The sequence below is a fragment of the Semicossyphus pulcher genome, unplaced genomic scaffold, assembly GCF_022749685.1.
Source record: "Semicossyphus pulcher isolate SPU_LCO1_2020_fin unplaced genomic scaffold, fSemPul1.0.p SCAF_12, whole genome shotgun sequence".
In the NCBI taxonomy this organism is placed as follows: domain Eukaryota; kingdom Metazoa; phylum Chordata; class Actinopteri; order Labriformes; family Labridae; genus Semicossyphus; species Semicossyphus pulcher.
Window position 1 is genome coordinate 16,040,294 of NW_027211626.1, and position 7,686 is coordinate 16,047,979.

Here is a 7,686-nt window from a genome sequence, read left to right on the forward strand (position 1 = left end):
GGTAATCAACCCAAGTTATATAATCTGAATTTCAGTGTATTTAAGTATATTTGGTTGGATTAAACTGAACTGGAAAACAGACTGTACATATTTCTGCTATTGAACAAAGAGAGAAGCAGAGCTGCTGCGGCTGACCACTTGAGCTTTCCGAAAAGGGGAAAAACAGGATTTCCGTGCAGAATCAGTGACAGAGTTAATCAGCGTGGATCGACATGTTAGCAGTGATTACATTGTCCCTGGATCTGCTCCTCACCACCAAACCACCAGAGCTTCCACTGCAGCGAGCTTTAACTTCCCGGATCCTTTTATTTTCACCAAATCCTGGAACACATCCGAAAACCTGATTTACTCTGTGTATAAAGTGTCATAATCTCACCCGTAGGTTTATATTGACTGAGATTTGGCAGGAAATAGTGTATAAACCTGTGGCTTCAGTGATGTACTGGAAAATAATCGTTGGCATGTGTTAGCATTAGTTGAAGTATCAAACACTGTAACTCGGTAGTAAACAAGCATTACAAGTGAAATAAGAAAACATTCTGCAATGCAAAGTAGCTAAGCACATTTGGTTAAATATTGTACTTTAGACTTGAGATACAAGTACGTATAATATGATGTATTAATAAAATATGATGCACTGTTATAGATTACATTAGCCGACAACATACAGTGTCGCTTAAATCCAACATCTTAAGTTCATTTTGGCAGACGGGACTTCTACGTGGAAGTAAAAAAAGAGAATTTTAAAAGGATTTTTAAATAAATAAAAACATGTAAGAAAATATATTTGTTATATAAATATAGTTAGATTAAGTGCCAGAATTATTTGCTAATATTTTTGACCTGGGCCTGTCACATCTTATTGTCCCTACTTCTGGAAATACAAAACCCACCCGTGATTTAGGAGCAGTGTGGGTTAATCTGAATCCCTGGGGGAGACAACATCACAGGGCTGCGCATAAACATTTTAGAGATTGACCTTTGACCTACGAGGCACAAAAAAGGAGTCAGGCGGGGTGACGTGTCCAAAACCATTACAGATCAAATGCAATTTCCCTTCAGACATTCAGACAGGTAAATTGTGCGCGTGCACGCCTCTTGCAGAATTTGTCGGCCTCTGCAAGCCTGAAATCTCCTGAAAGTAACAGATAAATGTCTCCTCTGATTTTACAACCATCGTGAAATGCATGCGAAATAAGCGTGCATACAAACACACGGCCTGTCTGAGAGCCCGTCTCCTCCTGACAACATCAGTGCAACCTGATCCGGCTTAATAAAGACTCTTACCTGCGTTTACCGCTCGGCTAAAACGCCCTCTTGTTGTTCTACCGATTCATCGCACTATAATCGCACTGCGGCTGCATATGGTCCTCATCTAGTGCCCAGCGCAAGATAAAAGCATACAGGCTGCCAGTGTACAATGCAGGGGAGAATAGTGTGTGAGTTCATATGCCTGACTATTGTGTGTGTGTGTGTGTAAGCATTTTAGGGCAAATTGGACTGAACCTAACTCAGGGGATGTTAGGAAAACTGCATGATGTCACCGTTATTACTCCGTAAACGCAGTTGATTTCGGCTTTGAGGATTTGTGCACGCGGCGGCAGCAGACATGTGCGCCGAGGCTGGTTCACAGATTTTACCTCCACAGCCAGGCTTTGAACTTTTTACTTATCAAGGTATTAACACATCAGGGCAAATGAGTCCACTGATTGGCTCCTTTTGTGTGGATTTTATTACGTTCTCACAAATATTTTGGACCTTTTTTAACTCAAAATGTAAAAAGAAAAGGCTACTGCAGATTTAGATCCTCCAGTTTTAAAGGATAGATGAAGAATTGGCCTATAAAAGTGCAACATCTACACAGACCTTTATATTTCTTAAAAGATGACCTTTGTGTGATGATTTTGGCGAGAAACTAAACTTTAAAAAAAAGCGTCTCAATAACTGGATTAGGACTGACAGGACTTTGGCTTGTGGACAGGCTCTCAGTGCTTCCTTCGTGCTAATGCCCGTAGTTTTGCTGCTCTGCCCGGTCAGGTTTATGAAAGTCAGACGGATTAGAGCCCAGCTGGGGCTCAGTAAACCAACACTCGGCCCTCGGACTCACACCACTGTACATGACTTCCCAAACAAATCTCGACGTCCAACCCGCCCCTCCTTTATGTTGGGCCTCCTCCATGGTCCTACTCCCTGTTTTCTTTTTTTTACTCTTCAACCGCTAACACGGCCGCACACAATGCTGTGCAAACACAACACACACACGCGCTCTGCTCCAAATTAAAATACCAAGGCTTATTGAGCAACACTCTTCTAATGGTTTCATCCACCAATGGTTTTATCTCTGCAGACATAAACACACACGCAGCTTCTTGGCTGCGACCAAAAGGAGCTGCTTTCTTCTTCTTCTTCTTACGTAAGCTGGCAGAAAATCTCCTAAATCCCTCTCTTTTGCCGTTGTTGTGTTGCGTCTCGGCTGGTGCTCGCTCGAGGAGCATCTGAGACCGGGGCAATTAGAACCTGAGAGGGGCCTTTGGGCATCAGACCATTTAGCATAGAGGCTAATAAGGGCTGGCTATGGAGACACCCAGAACTACTGGCAATGCGGCACTGTTTGTACCGAAGGGGATGAATCATTTTGCGGAGCTTCAAGATGTTTGATTCTCTTAAAATGTGTTGATTTTTTTCTGGAGGGAATGTGAGGAATTCTACCTGTCCGGACTCACGACACTCCTCTGCTCCTCTTCAATGTTTATTCCTCAAAAAGTACAATATTTGAAGCATAGCAAATTAGCATTTCACTGGGAGGTTTTAGAAGAGACAGCCAAAGAGCCAGCCGTAGAAATCGAAGCAATAAGGGGCCTTCAGTCATTTCCAGAAGTTTGACATTAATATAAAATATATTGAGAGAAAAATAAAACATTTAGATGCAGACTCAGGTTTGTAACACCAAAACTGGTGTGCATATAAAACTTATTCTCCTAGCAGGCACAGCACAGCACAGAGTCAGCTATTTTCTGAAATCTGATGAGTGATTTTAGAAGGATGCGACGTTACAACCGGAGTCTTCTCACTTTCTGGGAACGCTTGCTTCTGTGCATCTCACTGTATTCCACACAGGAGTGTAAATACACAAACTCCACAGATGACCAGAGGGAAACAGTTAGCGGAGAGCACCCGAGTGTTACGAGAGCTCCGGAGACAATGTGTATGCACGAGACAATGAGAGGAAAGGTCATAAAGAGAAGAGGAGAGGCAAGAGAAAAGGGGTGAACAAGGCAGCAGAAAGGCAAGAAAGAGAGAAAGAAAGAGCAATGGAAGGTTGCTGCTAATTCTTCCATATCTAAGCCTCTTTGCAGAAACTCCCTTTGTCTTCCAAGTCCCAGTCATTAGAGCCTAATCCTATCAAGCAGGGGCTAATCTGAGGGCAGAGGGTTCAGCCCCCTCAGCTCCACAGGCCAACACACGCACATTTACACACACACACAAACAGGTGTAAAATGTAGAAGACTTGTAAACACAGAGAACTGCTTTGAGATTTACTCATTCGTGCACTTGCATGGAAATATATGAATGTGTGAACCTGCTGAAAAAGACGCAAAAAAATAAAGAGAAGCTGATTTTTTTACACCAAAAAACTAAATCTGAACTTTTATAGCAAAGAAGAAATCAGTACTTTGCCTCCACCAAACTTTTTAGGCTACGTGATAATCTACTTTCAGCCTGACTGTGTGTGTGTGTGCGTGTGATGGGAGGTGGGGGGCATTGGTTTCCCACACATTCCTGCAGAGCCTCTCTCCCCCCCTGCCATCATCATTCTCCTCTTTATTTCAGCGCTGACTATGCCCAAGATTAGTTATTGATCAGCGCGGATATAAATTATTCTAAAGTGAAAGCCCAACAACACAGTCATTATAGATCGACTATTGACCAGCTCCGATACATCATTCCATTTCCCCGGCTCTGCAGCGCTGCCACCGGCCGCAGAAATGCTCAAATAATGAGATGGGGGGTTTTTATGACTCTAGCACACTCTGCGTGACCTTTCAGGAAAGGTGGATGGATGATATCAGCTGCAGGTTCTCTATGTGATGCCATTTGGAAAGTTTGGTCAGGTTGAGCTGGTAAATGAAGAGGCAGGTTTAGATGGAGATGAACCTGCACATGAGAGGCTGAAGGGAGTTACTTCTTGTTTTTAAGACACATATCAAATATGATTGGTAGACACAAAGTTATTATCAGCCTTGTAGTAACAGCTTTCCATTGGTTTGTCTCAGAAAGTGAAAGTGTGATCAGTCCTGTCATAGGTAAGCATAAAACAATGTTACAGATAGAAGTTACCTTATAGACCCCCTCCAGTGAAAATCAAGTGTTTAACCTTGTAAACATCTCCATGTGTTGTTTCTCATGTGCTACAAGACATATCAGGGACAACATAAGCAGTCATCTCCATGGCTGGGCCTGTCTGCTTTTAAACGGCAGTGTACCAAGGACAGGCTGAACAACATGTTTTCAGATTGGCAGGGTTTGTGGTGTCACAAACCTAAGGAGCCAATCCTGTTAATGGACGGGGTGACGCTGTGCATATTATTATGTGCAACCTATGGCAACCACTTTGGCGATGTGCGAGCCAGCTGTAACCGTCATTGTTATTCTTGCAAACTCACTGACTACTAACGTTAACGTTACTACTACTAATGCTGCTACTATTTGCTACTACATTTCAAGCTAGGTAAGTTTCAACAAGTTGTCACTAAACGATGGCAGAGACGTGTTTCGGCTGTAATCTTACAAAAGGAGAAACGTAGCACATAGGGGGCGGGGACTATGCAGATTGGGGAATTTTTAATGAGGGAGAAGGAGGAGATGCCTTTAAGAGGATTTTAACAATTTTAATTCATCTTATTTTGGGGAAAAAAACATATCAGACACAATTTATTATTTCAAGCAGAGCATGTTTTTTGTTGAATTAGTCCTCTTTGATTTTAAAAAACTAGCTTAGGTGCAACTGATTTGGGGTGGGAATCGCAGGTTAGGAGTGTGTATCGTAGCTCACGATACGATATGCAATATATGCAATACGTGGCCCTCGATAACGATAATATCACGATACAGCGATTCTGCTATGATTGATATATTGCAAGACATCAAATAATGATAAATCTCGATATCTGATTAAGTGAGAAACACAGTATTTATTCACTGTAATTTGGAGCCAGTTTCACAGAATTTGACACAAACTGAGATGAAACAATGTACATGTTTTGTACGTTACTGCTCATTTATGTCATAAGTGCCAGTTTGAGGAGTCATGAAGTAGTGACATGGTGAGTCAACATTGCAGGGAATTCTGTTGAGAGTGCTGTTTATTTGTAAATCAAAATATCAATATCTGGCGCCAGTCTATCGATAATCGTATCGCACGAGTCAGGACGACGATATATTGCCTTATCTATATTTTGTCCCACTCCTACTAATGATAACTTGTGTAACCAATAAATCCATCTGATTTTTTTTGGTCCATTTGTCAATCTTTTAATATACAAAATGCCATAAACCTGTGAAAAATGTCTGTTGCAATTTTGCGGAGCTCAAAGTAGAGCGTTCAAATTGCTTCTTTATCTGGCAAACAGACAACACCCCAAAGCTAACAGAGAAAATCTGAGAAACTTAATCCTGCAAATATTTGGCATTTTTGGTTGATGAATGACTTACAGCCACGCTTAATTTGGACTATCACTTTTTAGTTCTAATTATTTGTGTTCTTCTTTTTACTATTACACAACAAGTGATCCAGTTTGAACTGCGAAATATATGATGAGTCCTCCAAAACCTTAACCATGAACCTTTTTCTGATCTGACAAAGTGATCGTCATGACATCGTTATAAAGGTTTCTCTTGTCACACTGCTGGATAAGGTCTGGTTTGGTTTGGGCAAACTTGGTCAGGTTTAGGAAAATAACGTGGTTTGGGTTGGAATTACTTCTATTCTAATTTAAGGTGTTCTTTGGTGTCATGCATTAAAGAAACTTGTGTTGATTCTTAGTAGGAAATGGTCCACAGACAAGCTTGCACACTTATTCCTTGTCATCCATCTATATGTCTTTGGTTTCCAAACATTTTTGTGGCCTGGAGTAAGTGTGGGCTTGCCTTTTTCCGTTGATGCAGTTGTTCTGATTGTCTTGTACCCGTGTAACTGCTATATAACTACAAAAGAAGCAGGTAACGAACAGCTGCCTCCTCATATCAAAGTCCAAACATTTGGTTGACCACCCCAACCTCCACCCTCGGTGTCACCTATGTTAACATTACCTGCCTTCCTCCTTTACACCCATGAACTAGAGGTATTATAATTCAGCCAGAGGAGGGCTTTGTGACTTTGACGTGTAGACAGGTATCGTTTTTTGTTTCTCATTATGTGTGACTGCTCTGTACAGTGTACAGTTTTGCTGTTTAATATCTGGGGGTGATTATTTCAATGTAAGCAGTTTATGAGCGAGCTCGTGTTGCTCGGATTCAATCGCAGTTTTGTTTTGTTGTTTCTTTGTGCGGAGTTGTGAACAGGCGGAGAAGGGGCTTGTACAAATGGGGGATTTTATCCATGGAGGTGTCAGAGAGTTTAGCAAAGTGTAAAATACTTAAAGCATCAGGGCAACACAATCCCCTGCTGGTCACAGTATAAATCACCATATATTCTTATTGGCCTAAGCCCTTGTTATGAGTAAATACATCCACAGGCAAGGCAGGCTGGCAAGGTTCATGGGAGACTCATCCAGCAATAGCGGAGGGAACGTCAGTGTGTGTGTGAGTGTGTGTGTCTGCTCCACATAGCGCTTAGGGAGGCTAAGGAGAGGATAAGGAGATCAGCAGAGGGGGAATATCACGCCTCTTAAGCTTGTATACACTTTCTAACTTTTACTTTTTCACCCAAAACCTAAATAAATCCCCCTCTCATCTAAGCATGATGGACTCCCCTCACCCCTCGTAGTTTGCCTCGAAATAACCAAACCTCTTTTATTCGACTGAATTTAGACCCTCAGCCTGATAGGCTTTAAAGAAAACCAAATATGTTTGACTAATGCGTCTTAATTTCCAATCAGTGATGCTTGTTTACACCATTTTCTACTCACCATGTTGGAAAAGCTTGCTGTATTTTAACCGAAAACACACAACATCAAGTCATTTTCCATCCCGGGGCCGAATTATTTATTGCTTTTAGTTCCTTGTCTATTTAATGGGTGAATTGGGTTAACGGACAGAAGAGAGGGGGAGGAGGAGGAGAGGAGACAGGGAGGGAGAGGGGGAGAGAGAAAAACAGTTTCATATTTCTGTAAGCCTCAAACTTTTGGCAAACAGAAGAAAAGAGAACTTGGCCCTAATTCCATCTCACGCTGGCGTTTGTGCATTCTAAGTTCTCGGGGGCTGCTCTGGCGGAGGGCCTGAGCCCGTAAATTGGATATTAGGGGGCGATATAAAGGAGCCTGTGTGTGCTCCCGTCCCGGGGAATTATTGCCTCCAATATCCCTGCGTATGCGTCTCGGGCTTCCGAAAGCCAGGCCAGATAGATCCTCATCTCATAAGGGGGCCAAGACTATATCCATCGCTCCTTAACTTTTATGAAGCTCCCAAGCTCTACAATGGGATTTGCCAGGGTGTCTTTTCCCCTTATCCAAGCAGGGGAGGGGAGGG